Genomic DNA, 16,420 nt, shown 5'->3' with positions numbered 1-16,420 from the left:
AAACGATCGCCCGCGGACCGGGCTTTACGTGACCCGAGCAGGAGATAAATGAGTTGAGACAAGATAACGCCGAATGCGAACGCTGGGAAGCTAAATGTATTTGAAGCCGCGATGATTGACAAGGAACTCATTCTGCGCCGTCTTCTCCTCCCGCCCGGCAGCCAATGGCGTTCCCGGGATGTTATTAATAGGACCGCATTTTAGCCGAAAACTGGAAGCTTGTTCGGAGTCTGACACAGAATGACCCTCAGTCTACACTGTAAGCGATACTGTTTGCTGCAACGTTACCCGCCGTCCTTCCAACAACACCCAGAATAGAAGCATTCTTCCAAACTCTACGTCCGCGGCGAGGAGAAAGAATGAGGGAAAGTTTGTCTGACTCTCCAGAATGAGTTTCCAGCTATTCACGTGGAAGGAATACATTTTTAAAACTTTTATTTTATTATTATTATTATTATTTATTGTTTTATATCGTATTTATATTCCGGAGCGCTGCACAATGAATGAAATCAGGAGAATATTATGACAAGTTTTCATCGAGAGAGTTTAGGGGGCAAGAAAATCAAACAATTTCAAAATAAGGAATTAATAAAGTAAAAAAAAGGATAAGATATATATATATAAAAAAATACTTTAAGATTTCCAGCATTCAATAAGTTAATCTAAGAATTCTATATTAAGAAATATTCAAGTGGAATTAATCTTTTATTATTAGAATTCATTTTATTATTAGAATTATCTAATATAGAAAAATATTATTTTTAGTGATTTTGTTAAATTGTAATTTTAAGCAAATATTTTTCGGAAAATGTATTATGGAAAATATTTCTATAAAGAGAAGAAACAGCGGAAGGGAGGGGATTTACTGAATTCTATAAATATGATATATTTCAAAAGGAAATCTTTAGATCATTTTTTTTTTAAATCGTTAATTTATCGTCACAGTTTGGGAGAAACCCGTAGTAAATATTCCAAAAAGCAGATTTATTGCAGAAGGCGAAGGGCATTGCGCGGAAAAGCGAATAAAAAAAAAAACTCCAAGAGGCTTCATCCTAATAATATTTATTTTAATGGCGCTTCAGATGGAACGCAGCGATGGCTCCTAGTAACGGCTTTCCAACACATACAGAGTTCTGTGACACACGCGAGCCCCGTGCAGTGCATCACGCTGACACGGTAGCCGATTTACAGCGCACACGGCTCTGGGTTTGTTTCTATCAAACATTTCCGCTGCGTTTAGCGGACGCGCCCCGTTTATTCTCCTCTTCTTTATTAAAAGCGATCGAGTTTGGATACAAAAAATGTAATTTTTTTTGGTGCTAAAGTAATAAATTAAAAAAAGATTTATTTTCCAATCAGCTGGCGTGAAAGAAAAGAATTGAACGAGGAGAGAAAGGAGTGAAATAAACTCGAACCTGTAATTAATGATAATTTGCGTTATATTTTTGTAGCGATGTTTTTGAATCCTTGGCTACGGCGGAGTCGGCCTCGCCGCGCAGAGCCAGATATATCCAAATTACAGTGATAATAACAATCAGATCCGTTTCTCAGAGCATGCAATTATTATACCGCCCCCCCCCCGGCATTCACGAGCGGGGTACGAGACGAGCCGCTTTAGGTTTATTCTCGGAAAGCCTGCGAAAAAAAAAAAAAATTACCTGATTTTCAGAATTCTAGGAAGAAATAATATCCTTCCTGCAAATGTAGAAAACTAAATGGCGCGCATGTTCGACAAAAGGTCATTAAAAATGGACTTTATGGCATATTTTTTTTAATGGTACGATATCAAGGAGGAAGCCGGGGCGCGGGAAACCCTAAAATCACCCATTTTAATAGTAATAATAATAATAATAATAATAACAATATTAAATAATAATAATGATAAATAATAATAATAATAAATAATAGTAATATTAAATAATAATAATATTAAATAATAATAATAATAATAATGATAAATAATAATAATAATAAATAATAATAATAATGATAAATAATAATAATAATAATAATAATGATAAATAATAATGATAATAATAATAATAATAATGATAAATAATAATAATGATAAATAAAAATGATAATAATAATAATGATAAATAATAATAATGATAAATAATAATGATAATAATAATAATGATAAATAATAATAATGATAAATAATAATAATAATAATAATAATAATAATAATGATAAATAATAATAATGATAAATAATAATGATAATAATAATAATAATGATAAGTGTGAGGTTCGGAGGACCTTTGGATTAGTTGTCGGACTTAGTAACTTAGTCTTTGCCCCGTTAAGGGTCTTGATGATGGAAGCGGCTCATTCGGTTGTCATGGTGATGGACAGCGAGAACGCACCTTACCTGCCAGGTGCCTTTGGAATAAAAAAGGATTTATTATTACCTTTTTTTGGGTCAATATTGGCTAAAAATCTAATTTTATTTTATTTTAATTTTCTTCTAGATCAACAGAAGCGACTTCTTGGACCTCATGGACGGGAAGTCATTATCTCACCCTGAGAAACTACGAATCGGCAGGAACGTTCTACTGGTTGCTATGGCGATAACTAAATACTTTTCAAACTTTCACATTTTTTTTTTAAAAAAACATCCATATCATTCATAACATAGAAACCCGGAACCCGCCGGCAGATCGGCCCCGTCCGGCCCCCGTCTCGTCGCCCGTTTCTCCTGCTGTAAAGACTCAAACCTTAATCAGTCGTTGGTCTCGTCTTAGATTCAGGAGCCGTATGTCTATCCCATGCATGTTTAAATCTCCTCACTGTATTTCCCTCTACCACCTCTGCTGGGAGGCAGTTCTCGCAGACTCGTTTTGCCCCCCTTTTCTCGGGAAACGTCCCCTCTCCCCGGAACGCTGTATGATTATAAGAGACATTCCTGCGTACCCGGGGCTGGTGATTTACGTCGGGTTGGAATGATTGTTTTTGTTAAATTGTTTCTCCAAAATGCAGTTGCGGAATTCGAAGTTGTCAGATTAACGGCGCTATTTACTGCTCTGTTTCATTAGGTGAGCATAATTTTATATTCCCTCTTGGAAACCTAAACAGTAACGATTTCCTACCTAAACAGACCCGAAAACAAAGGCCCCATTCACGGCGGGCGCTCCGCGTTGTGTAGAGCTTTGTGTTCCGGGGGGGAGAAAAAAAAAAAATTGCGGCTACTAAAGACGTGAAAAGAGAAAAAAAAAACGCCACGGAAAATGAGAGAGAACGCGGCGTCTAAAATATTCCGAACATACGGCAGTCAACCCGTTATTTATTAATTCTGTTTATTCTCCAAATTACTAAGTTTTGCTGGAAGACTATATTTTCTGTAATAGACATTTACATGCGGAACAATATCCCGCCGGCGGCTTCATCCCATCCCGCGCCGCCGGCAGCGCCTAAAACATTTGCATATAAAATTGTAATCAAAGGGAGTTACTTAACAGCCGATTACGGCGCCAAACGCCTTTGTCTCGCGCGCCTAATAATCCGCCCGCAATCAAGTGTCCTGCGACGGCGCGTCAGACGCAGCCGCGCTCGCTAATTATTTCCAGCTGAATGTCTCTTAATTGTCTGATTTCTCTCTGGAAACGAGCGCCGCAGCTCTCTCCGCGATCAATGTTTGGGTTTTTGGAGGGGAGAGGACTTGGATTTCGGGGACGTTCTGTTCAACATCACAACGACTTTGGGGTAGATTTATTACAAAAAAAAAAAAGAAAAAAAGAAAGGAAGGAAGAGTTGGAGGGCTCCATGGCAACGAGGCGGCGACCGTGAGGTAAAGGATGGAGTTATAGGAACGGAGAACCCGCCGGCAGTTCGGCCCCCTTCCGGCCCGTCTAGTAAGGCCTGTCACAGGTGTGTTTTTGAGAGGATCTGAGGTAACTCGCTGGTTGAGGCGCGCGTTCTCATTGGTCAGTCCGCCGGAGTAAATGTGGGCTCGCCGTGCATCGCCTCGGGGGCCGGCGGCTGGAACCGACTCCAGATCTTCATCTCCAGCTTCTTTACTACTCGTAAAAATCCGTTTTTCAGGCAAAGATCGTTAAGATACCGGCGGAATCCGCTTTCCTGTGAATGTAACTGATCCCCGGGAAGCAATCGGCTTTTGTGGATCCCTCGATGACCGGCAAACCGACCAATCAGGAAACGTTCTCTTGAATTCAATTTCCCACCCCATGTTTTCTGATTTTCCGGATCTTTTTGATTCCGGGTCTTTTCTCTTCGCCTCGATTGATCACACGTAATGACGGCACAAAATGTTTGGCTCCATCGTCTGGCAGCCACTGGCCTTAAAGTGCCCCCCGGACCACCGAGTCACCCCCAGGCCGGCCCTGACCGTCGGCTGTAGACCTCATGAAGCTGTCGAGTCTTTGTTATCGCGTTCTTGTGACGTTGTTTAAAGTACGACGGCCGCGATCTTCCGTTTGAGTTGATTTTACATTTTTTCCTCCCCCATCCTCCGCATCACTTTTGAGAAAAAAAACATTTCAAGGTGGAAACCGGTTGGAATCGCAGGAAAAAAATCAGATTTTAATGGAAAGTCATTGATCGGAGTCCGTGAGAGCCGGCTGGGGTCCGTGAGGGCCGGCTGGGGTCCGTGAGGGCCGGCGGGGGTCCGTGAGATGTCTGACCCTAAATCAGAGAGGAGAGCAAAAAAAAATCAATGATTCCCCGCGCCGAGCGCCGAGGATCTGACGAGGATTTAGGGAAATGGACGGAGGGGATAATTACTTTGCTCGCGGGGTCCCGGTCAGTCGCCGGGGGTAACAGAGTATCAGCCTTCTGGTGTTAATGGTTTCGCCGGGAACACCCGCTGAGCGAATATCATTACGTCGGGGAAAATCGCCGGGAGAGAGGAGGGAACGGCGGCAATAATGGGATAAAAAAGCCAAAAAATGGTGCAAACAACAAAAAAACATTATTCTGTGAAAACTAGAATTTTAAGGTTTGATTTTGTTATCTTTTCTTTACCTGTTGCCAAGAATTCCTGGATGACGGCGATTGGAGGAGAAGATCACAAGTGTGGGAGGGGGGGCGTCAGGAAGGGGCTCGGCTCAGACCCCCGATGAAGTTTTGGACCCAAGGAGCTGACGCTCCGTTCCATCTCTCGTCTTAAGATCCACCTTCGCTGCTCAAAGACTCGCGTCACACGCGGCCGGTCTCTCTGCCGAGTTGGTGCCTCTCCATGCGCGGTCAGGGGGCAGCTGGGGTTCTGGACTCGCGTCTTTTGCGGAACGAAGAGCCCCAGGCGGGGGGGGTGACGTTCCGGGTCATTTTCTAACAGATCGAGAACTTATTCTTAATTCTAACCATAAGAAATAATCTTTGGCTTCATTACCCGAGCGAAGGACCCCGTGCCTGTGAACGATGAAGGGACCTGTCACTCTGCCGTAATGATCTGCCCCCAGGGCACAGGGCGGCTTGGTGGCAGTTGGGGCATTTAATTCTGGGTCATAAAAACATGAAAACATCAATATTGAATAATTGAAATATTATTAAAGGAATAATTGGTGTCGAATAATACGAGAGAGAAGCAGGTGCTGCGGCTGAGGATGATGAGTGTGAAGGAGTCATTGACGTGTGTTCTAGATCCGCTCTAGAACCTATTAACCCTTCAAAGTAACAGAGTGCCCTGAAAAAATACCCTAAAGGCAATTGTATGTTGTGATAGACGGCGGGGGCAGTTTGAAGAGACTGGTGCAGGAATCAGTGTTTTTGGGGGGTCTCCCCTGCCACCGGCCCTGGGCCCCCGGTCCATGTGACCCGTTGGGGTTTTTGTAACATATTATTTAATGCCGTTCGGTACAGCGAAGTCGCCGCGCCGGTTCAGACAGTTTATACTCCGCTGCCCTCCAAAAAGTTCATGTCTAACAAGGTGGAAATAACGTCCAAAGAGTGCAAACGAAGTGATTATTAATAACGCTTCCGACGTTTAGCATTTCGAGCGATCGGCCCCGGCTCGGCCCGTGAAGTACAGATCTTTATAGGTTACGTTCCCAGCCGCCATCAGCTCCGGCTATTGTTCTTATTGTCTGACACAGGACTCGCGAGGCACAGAGCGACTACATTACATCCGCGCCACTGGTCCGGAAAATGCCTCAAGGGTTAATTCTAGAAGTTAATCTGGATCATACCGGCTCACGCAGAACTTATTCTCCTAGCGGCGGCCGCCGTTTCCAAAGCTGTTTTTTAAGTTCTTGATGTCAAAATACAAACACATTTTCTGCGAAGCGGAGCCGCGGACAGAAATCTCTTTATTCTTGGGTGAATCGACATTTAATACGAGCCATTTCAGAAACTGACCTTTTTTTTTCCTGAGAATTATTTATTATTTAACGTTTTGTTAAAAAATGTAAAAAATTTGTAAAAATAATCAAAAAAAGGCAAGAAAATATATTTCTATAAATATTAACTGAAATGTATTTTTATAAAATATTCTGTATATCAATAAATATTTTATTATATGAATTTATTTTCATATAATATTCTATACATAATTATTAATTATATAAATCTAGTTTATTTAATATCTATTTAATATTTAATATATATATATTTTTAATTTAATATATTTGATACAATTTATTTCTTTTTTTTAATAATATTTTAATCCTGTATGATATTCAGTAAAACATTAAAGAAAATGTGTGTAAATGTTTCTTTTTATTCCCTATTTGGAATTGTTGGGGATCATGTGATTTCGAGGGTGCCGCCCCCTTCCCGTAAACTTCACGAGGCTACTTGCTTTATGTCAGAGATTTTAAAGTCCGCGTGAAGTCCTTACTTAATGTAGATCTATGCTTAATATAAAATATAAACGATAAAAGTAATAAAAATTCTACAATTAAAGAGAAAATAGACAAAATGCTGCAAGTTATAGAAGAGAAAATCTGCCATTTTCATAAAGATTTCAAGCTGAACAGAAAGGTATAAAATATTATTAAGTGCATTCATTAAACAATATGGTGTGGATTTAATAAAATTAAATAATAAATAATAATCATTTTGGGGATTTTTTGTTCTATAGCCCAGATTAAAAAAATTGTATTTTAATTTGGGGAAAATTATGGATTTTTTTGGATGATTTTAAGAGAAGAAGGAGTTAAATATTTGACTTGTTGGAGTAAAGCGTGTTTTATTAATCGAAGCGCCCGCGTTATGTCTGCAGATCCGTGAATGAAGTGTTGGCCGCGTTCTGCGCATGCGAAGGGTTTTCCACCCCGAAGGGCCGTCGGGATCCGGATTCTTTTCCGGCGCTTTTGTTTGGCCTGGGAAAGTCGCCGCGGGCCGAGCGTCGGACGGGGGGTCTGTTTACCTGAAACAATCACCAAACACCTCGCTGTCTGCGAGCCAAATATCAGGAAACCGGCGGCAGAAACTTCCGAGCCGCTCGGGAAACAATCCCCATTGTTCCATTTCTCTATTCCGTCATCTCACATCCAGGATACGGACAAAGGAACCGCGCCAGAGGCTTTTAACCCATAACGGCAAACATAGAAGCCCAGAACCCGCCGGCAGATCGGCCCCCGACGGCCCCCGTCTAGTCGCCCGTTCCTCCCGCTGTAAAGACTCAAACCTTAATCAGTCGTTGGTCTCGTCTTAGATTCAGGATTCATGTCTATCCCATGCATGTTTAATCCCCTCGCAGTATTACCCTCTACCACTTCTGCTGGGAGGCTGTTCCACTTATCTATCACCCTCTCATATACCCTCATTAACATGGTTATGATTTAAAGTATTAACCCTTATAATAGGAATAATAGGTCATTAGAATTACTCCCGCGTGAGACGTTTCCCTCCATTGTGTTTGGAGAACGGACTGAGTTATTGCTGTGAATACGGAAAGGGTTTCGTTCCGATCGTCGGAGGCTCGCGTCGCGTTCATTCATTCGATTTCTCACTCCAGGGGTTTTTTTGTTTAACGCAATAATTTAGCTCTTCTCTGAAATGTAACTTTTGTGAAAAAGCAGCGAAGGCCGAGCCGCTGCTAATAATAATAATAATAATAATTAATAACAATAATAGTAATAATAATGAATAATAATAATAATAATAATAATAATAATGATAATAGTAATAATAATAATAATAATAATGATAATAGTAATAATAATAATAATAATGATAATAATAACAATAATGATAATAGTAATAATAATAATGATAATAGTAATAATAATAATAATAATAATTCATAATAATAATGATGGAGGGAGAGGAGAGGTTTGATTGATTGAAACAGAAAGGATCCAGAACTGGTGAGTTCCGCAGTGCCCCCCCATCCGGTCAACTCCGTCTTTAGCAAATCCCACCGAGTAGCGCGGACCCCGACGGGGGGGGGGTTCTGGGGGAATAGCATTTAATCACCGAGGACTATCGCCCGCCGCCTTTCCTCACGCCTCTTAACGGAAGACGTTTTGACCTTCTGGTGAGATCCGCCGGGTGAATATTTATCACTCAGAACGTCTTCATTCTCACGATCGAGAATCGGTTCTGCGCAGAAGGAAGACCGAGCCGAGCCGAGGGCTTCCCGCAGTCACTAAATATCCGAGTCACAGAACGTCCCGGCGCTCCTCTCCCCAACGTCCATCACGGAATCCCGGCGCTCCTCTCCCCAAAGTCCATCATGGAATCCCGCCGCTCCTCTCCCCAACGTCCATCACGGAATCCCAGCGCTCCTCTCCCCAACGTCCATCACGGAATTCCAGCGCTCCTCTCCCCAACGTCCATCACGGAATCCCGGCGCTCCTCTCTCCAACATCCATCATGGAATCCCAGCGCTCCTCTCCCCAACGTCCATCACGGAATCCCGGCGCTCCTCTCCCCAACGTCCATCACGGAATCCCAGCGCTCCTCTCCCCAACGTCTATCACGGAATCCCGGCGCTCCTCTCCCCAACGTCCATCACAGAATCCTGGCGCTCCTCTCCCCAACGTCCATCACGGAATCCCGGCGCTCCTCTCTCCAACGTCCATCACGGAATCCCAGCGCTCCTCTCCCCAACGTCCATCACGGAATCCCGGCGCTCCTCTCCCCAACGTCCATCACGGAATCCCGGCGCTCCTCTCCCCAACGTCCATCACGGAATCCCGTCGCTCCTCTCCCCAACGTCCATCACGGAATCCAGGAGCTCCTCTCCCCAACGTCCATCACGGAATCCCGGAGCTCCTCTCCCCAACGTCCATCACGGAATCCCGGCGCTCCTCTCCCCAACGTCCATCACGGAATCCCGCCGCTCCTCTCCCCAACGTCCATCACGGACGGTCGCCTCCAGCAGCTTCTCCTCCAGATGTTCCTCCTTCCGGTTCAGATCCGGTTCTCACGCTCCTCACAATGAAACCCACGGCGACTCTCCCGACCCCGGCCAAACCTCTCCTCCCCCTCCATTACTATTATCATTATCATTATTATTATTATTATTATTAGGATCGTCGCGTTGGCAGCGCCTCGGCCTTCGCGGCTTTTTCACAAAAGCTAAATTATTGCGTTAAACAAAAAAACCCCTGGAGTGAGAAATCGAATGAATGAAACGCGGCGCGAGCCTCCGACGATCGGAACGAAACGCTTTCCGTATTCACAGCAATAACTCAGTCCGTTCTCCAAACACAATGGAGGGAAAGTCGCCCGCCGGGGAGCGATCCGACCAACGGCGCGAAGGTCATTGGAGTGAAGACAATGGCCGGCCCAGAAACAATCGCCATTATCCCCGATTTCCACGACCCGCGGTGTGAGAAAAGCAAATGCGCTTCTCGTTACAACGATCCCCCCGCGCTAACGGCGCAGAGAGCGCACACAGCCTTCAGGCCCCGGGGGCCGCTGCTTCGATGGCAAAGTTTGCCCCGTGGCTGTTTGTTGCCCCCGTTGTGGAATGGCACGATCTTGTATTCGGCCGACCAAGATATTCAGTGGGGGGGAGAGTCTGGGGTCTGCGGGGGGGGGGGGGGCACGGCCGTCAGGGTCAGTAGCAATAAAAAGGGAGATGGACGATTCAGCCACGGTCGGTGTAATTAAGGACGGGTTCCGATTTGGAGAATAAACATGGAAACCCAGAACCTGCCGGCAGATCGGCCCCATCCGGCCCCCGTCTAGTCGCCCGTTTCTCCTGCTGTAAAGACTCAAACCTTAATCACTGTATATTACCCTCTACTACCTCTGCTGGGAGGCTGTTCCACTTACCTACCACCCTCACGGTAAAGTAAACTCCACGCAGACCCCGATATTATAGTGGTAACGTGTAAAACACGGCATTTATAGATGAATTTATGGGGGGGGTCTAGAACCTTCCATGATTGGACAAAAAAAGAAGCAGAATCTGTTTATTCGGCCTCCTTTTATAAACGAATTCGTCGTTAGAAGCTCGCCGCGCGCCCCGTTTCCTGATTTTCAGACAGATCGCTTTTCTTTTATTGTCGTTTTTTTCTTTTATTGTCATTTTTTTCTTTTATTGTCATTTTGTATCCAAACCGGGAGATTTTAATTCATTCCTCGCATCACTTGCTGTGTAATGGAGATCTGGTCTTTAATCCCCCCCCCCGGCCGGCGTCCCGCGATATTTTATCTCCCGTCCTATTATCTGATTGTCCGTTCCGGCTCGGCCCCCACTGCTTTTCAATTACAGACGCATCCATATTGATCTTTTTTTGCTGGTTGCTGAAAAATGACTTATTTAGGCAAATAACAGAGGATGTTTTCCCAACGATTCAATGATTTTCAAAACTGCGCTTATTAGCCGGTCACTCAGCAAAAAAATAGAATAATAATAATAATAATAATAATAATAATAATAATTCTTATTTCAAACAAACAATAAATGAAATAAATTACTACTAATAATAAATAATTAATAATAAAATAAGTAATAAATAATTAATAATAGACTAAGCAATTAATAATAACATGAATAAATAATAAATAATAATAAAGAATTAATAATAAAATAAGTAATAAATAATTAATAATAAATAAGTAAAAAATAATACATAATTAATATTGATATAAGTAATTAATAAAATTTAAAATAAAATAAATAATAAATAATTAATAATAGACTAAGCAATTAATAATAACATGAATAAATAATAAATAATAATAAATAATTAATAATAAAATAAGTGATTAATAATAAAATAAATAAATAATAATGATGAACCTGTTTGGGTTTTAGGGTCTTGTTTTTGGGGCATCTCAGCTTTCAGAATATTAGCCAATCACATAGCAATCAGAAAAATAAAAAATCTGGAGCCCATTCACACAGCTGGGGGGTTCAGGCCGGGGGGGGGCAGTATTGGCAGCGGGTAATATTCTGGATGGAAAAGTTAAACATGCGCGGGACAGACATCCGGCTCCTGAATCTAAGACGAGGCCAACGACTGATTAAGGTTTGAGTCTTTACAGCAGGAGAAACGGGCGACTAGACGGGGGCCGGATGGGGGCCGATCTGCTGGCGGGTTCTGGGTTTCTATGTTTCCAATCCATTAATATCAGTCACATAGTTTTATCCGAACTTTCTCTGGATTTATCCGAATTACGGCACAGAAAGTTCCACAAAGACCCTCCCGGCCTCACGAAGGGAATCGGGGGTCTCAGAGAGGGATGACGAGAGACACATTGTTATTCCTCGATGGATTAATGACAGCCCGGGAGAGAATGGAGGGCACTTTAGTCTTACGGTTGCCATGGATTCCTCGACCTCATCCATTAAGCTCCTCCCCTTTCTAAAATACGGAGCAATTTGTGGGGTTTTATACAATCCATAACCCATTAGCAGCAGTCCGCCGGCCCTCGGAAGGGGCCTCGCTCTGACAATAAACCTTTATTACAGTCATTAGTCCGCGGCCAATTGTGACGCGCAATACGGCTTAATGCACTACGGCTGTGTAACGCGCGGCCCCCGAGCGCTGGCCGCCCCTCCATGTATAGTAATAGGGGGGCCAGAAGTTGAATGGCAATTAGGAGAGTCGTACTCGGCGGTAGTCCGCGCAGCGCTCCGGTTATCAGAGTTAATTGGCGGGCCGGCGGTGGCCGAGCGCACATTAGGCTTCCATGAGCTGAAATGGATCATTTTGCAGGGAAACGCTGAACTGTTTTGACCTTCAGATAAATCCGGCGGCCGTCTCCGGGAACGAAGCCCGCGGCCTCCTAAGTGACATCGTCATCGGAAATGTCTCATCTACCTTCACAATTAATCCGACACTCCGCCGCCGCCGCCGACAAATCACTCGTGATCACAGCGGACCAAGAAATGTCAATAATATTAACCTCCCGACCCAATCAGCTCCGGAATCTGTTATGGCAGTCGCGCCGGGGGGCTTTGCGGGGCTTCCGCAAGCCTTATCAGGCTCACTGGGCCAATGCCTCGTCGGGGAGCTGGCCAACAGGGCCACTTACTCTGCCCCTCCAGTGGCAAGTCGCAGATACAGCCGCACTTATCAGATGGCCAGGGCTGCCCCTCCATCGTCAATGTGCCTTTGCACAGCACTACAGCATATGTTGGCGCTTATAACAGAAACACAGAACCCGCCGGCAGATCGGCCCCATCCGGCCCCCGTCTAGTCGCCCGTTTCTCCTGCTGTAACGACTCAAACCTTAATCGGTCGTTGGTCTCGTCTTAGATTCAGGAGCCGTATGTCTATCCCATGCATGTTTAACCCCCTCACTGTATTACCCTCTACCACCTCTGCTGGGAGGCTGCTCCCCTTATCTACAACCCTCTCAGCAAAGTAAAACTTCCTTCCATCTCATCTAAACTCTCGCACTAAAGAGGGAAGCTCGTCACGATATGAGAACGTCAGGCTTCCCGTGTGTCCTGTTACTGCAACCCAATTAATCATCTCACGTCCAGCGAAGTGCCCGGCAGCAGGGTGACCTTTATAACGAGGAGCTCCCCCCGCGGATTACCGGAGCGGCCCCCTCGTCAGGAGCTCCTCGCGGCTCCCAAATAATAAAGATTTCCCGGCCAGAGCAGGGAATCCGCCGAGGAGCCCTGAATGGAGCTGATATAACGTTTCTTTATTACCCCCCCCCCCGCGCTCAGCACCGTTTCCCGTTAAGATTTTTTACGCGCTTTTATTGTCAGCGGTTACTGAATGATTTTCCGAGGCTGCCCCGCGAGAGGACCCCCGACCCTCGAAATCCCAGGACAATAAACATTAAACCTGCGGTGAGGCTTCGGTTATTTTGTAGCAGCGACGGAGCTCCCTTTAGGTGGCAGCCGGTGCAAAGGATTCGGGGAGGAGAAAGAAAAGAATTTTATGCAGTAAAAAAATATTTTCATTCGTATTTAATTAAAACATCAAAAATATTCCTCAACGCCGTCCGATCCATACCGCCAAATGTATTATTTTTATTATTTTAATATATGTAACGTTTTGTTTAAATCTAAATATCAACTAAAATGCTGTTTTAATCGCTGAATATTCAAAATAATAAAATTCAGTAATTTTCAAAAAGAAAAAAAATGTTTATTTTCCTCTAAGTCAAAAAAAGCAGCAAATGTACGGATTGATGGCTTAAATATATAGAAGCAAAATGGAAAAAGAAATGGTCTTTTTTGTCCGTCGACGCCGCGCACGGGGAACGTTTCTCACGGGGGGGGACACCGCGCCCCCCCCCGGCGCCAGCTTGTCCTCCGTCCCGGCGTTCTTCTCTGCGACGCGTCTTTCAGCGGTTCTGTTGTCCCAAATTATGTCAGCTATTTCAACAAAAAAATAAAATCTAAAAATACCCCCCCCCCGTGACTGCCCCTCGTTCCAGGGCCGTTATTTTCATGGAGGGGTATCTGCGGAAACACAATACGTTGGGGGGGGGGTCGGTGTCATTCCGACGGCTCTCGATCTCAAACTTGATCCCTGAAGATTCCCAAATATTTCCACGGCCGGGATTGTCGGGAATCTTCGGGGATCAGGTTTTCCTGCGGAGAAACGCAACACACGGTGCGGGAATTTGGCGGCCGTCTTGGGTTACGCGTTAAACGCCGGAGACCCTCCGAGGGGAGGATTAGGGGGATCTCCAAATTTACACCAGAAGACAAAAGCCGCTCCCCGGGTCAGCAGCAGAAAGCCGGCCCGGGTCAGCCGTGGCCCAAAATGACTTCCATGTGAAAATAATTAGGGGCCAGAATCCGGTTTCAGTGAAATTGCCGTCCCAATCAGGAGCGCGTTGGTGGTCGAAAGGAACAATTTTATTCCGGGAGAGGAAAACAATCGGCCGAGTATCGTCTGGGGCTCATTTCTTTTTTTTGTTCTTAATGTTTAACCTTGGCTTAAATTGGGGAAATTACCTGAATGTTTCAAAAAAAAATCTGGAACATTTTATGCACGCAGGAAAAATGAAAAAAAATTGTGGTTCCAAAAACATACAAAAAAAATTCAATTTGTTTTTATTTATTTTTTTATAAACAAGCGACGTGCTTTGGGAAGGAATGAGCTAAAAATACAAATTTATTATATGAGTAACATTGTCTGCAAAAATGATTTATTCAATTAATTTAGTTTTTTTTTATAAACCCCAAAGATTTCAGCAAATGCAGAATGGATTGAGAAATCTATGTTATTTTTTGTTAATTTGTAATTTTCTTTAATTTGAATTTTTTTAGTGTTAGTGTGACCTGCTGAGGCGTTCGCCCCGAAATGTTCTTTTAGATATTGAGGGGCCTTGTAAAGGTCGGGACGCCGGGGGTGTCAGCGGCTCCTGCGTGGAAACGTGAGAAGGTCAGTGCAGGACTTTGGAGAAGAGGACAAGGTCGAGGTCAGGGCAGGCAGCAAGCATTAATACGTGGAATAGGTTTATATACCTTCTCAGCATCTCCTGCCGCCCCCTCCTTGCCGCTATCCTTTCCATTGGCTGTCCGGATATGATGTCATTTCCTGATGCTCCACTTTTAAGGGAAGTGCAGACCGGCACGGCCCTCCATACTGTTGATGGGGCTTTCTGGGGCGATCAATAAGCTCCTTTTTTATTGGCCCATTGAGTATTGGAGTTATGCGGCCGAGGGGCTGCTGTCCGCCTGGGCCTTCTGTCCTGGGCCAAGTTGGCCTAGATCAGGATACACCACTGGTCCACTCTTTGTGCCCCATTTACCCCAAAAGAGCCAAAACAGAGAGAAAGGGGGGATTTCTAATCACTTGGCCCACCCAAAATGTCTCAGGACCCTCGTAAAACACAAGTGAACTGAAAGGTATCAAGAGAGTTTTCTCCAAGACCCCCCCGTGAGTATTTATATAACACACGGCCATCCCGGGAACCGCGCCGCGCATGAGACCCGCGCATGAGACCCGCACCAGCCCGTGGCAATGAATGCGCAGCAATGAAATAAAGCAGCGATAGATAAAATTATACGTCGCAATTAATTTACAGATTAATGAAAATAAATCACACAAAGATGGGGGCGCTCGGGGGCTCGGGGGGCTGAAAGGAGTCTAAACCTCATTAATGCCGTTTTTCTTGTAATTGGCGCGATGGCGAAAGCGTTCTCTGCTGATTGGTATCACGGATGCGACACAAAGTGCAGTCTTGGCCGTCGCTGCGTATCAAGCACATCATTTAGAACAAAAAATTGATTATGGCCTTCATTATCCCCTCTCGAGAGCTCCGTGCCTGCGCGCCCACCGCTTCTCACAGAGCTGGAAGCTCCGCGGACCGGAGTGGGACTCTCTGCACCTTCCTATTATATTAATAACATTATCAGAGATACCCACCGGCTGCCCCCCGTAGGGGCATCTCCCCAATGCTTCAAATGGAGGGGGCGGACGGAGAGGGGCAGGTTTTTAGGGGTGTGGTTAGAGGCGTGGCTGGGGTACTTTGAAGAAGAATAATGGGGTTTATTTCCCCGTTTAATTGGTTCATTTCACTTATTCTGCTAGGAATGCAATGAGAAAATCCGGCAAAATGTAACATTTTCTGTTATTTCAATGAAAACAGAGGCGGTAATACGATAACAGACGGCGGTCTGCAGATTTATTTCATCCTAATATTAAAGGCGGGGCTCGGTGTGGGAATGGGGGTGGTTTATATATAGATATGAATATATTTGCCTATCCCATGTAAGATATATGATATATGATATGTGATATATGATATATATAACGCAGTCATACGCGCGGCCCCCTAAACCACCGCAGCGGGCAGAAAAGCCCCCTTTATTCCGGGGGGGGGGCAATACGGACGGTCACATAAAGCCGGCGCTGGATTGTTTGCCATGTTTTCTTTGGAATAGAGACGTTCTTTAATTAGCTCCACGTGTGTCTGGGGTGTTTACAGGGGCCGCAAATGAGTGCCCCGGCATCTAAATATCAATGAAGCGCTTTCTGCATTCAGCGAGCACAAATAACAGTTCATATTTCTGTTTGCCAGCTGTGGGGGCAAATAAGGGGGGGTGGGGGTTGGGATACAGGGCATCTCGGGGCTATCGG

The sequence above is a fragment of the Spea bombifrons genome, chromosome 4 (assembly GCF_027358695.1).
Source record: "Spea bombifrons isolate aSpeBom1 chromosome 4, aSpeBom1.2.pri, whole genome shotgun sequence".
In the NCBI taxonomy this organism is placed as follows: domain Eukaryota; kingdom Metazoa; phylum Chordata; class Amphibia; order Anura; family Pelobatidae; genus Spea; species Spea bombifrons.
This window is presented reverse-complemented; position numbering follows the sequence as displayed.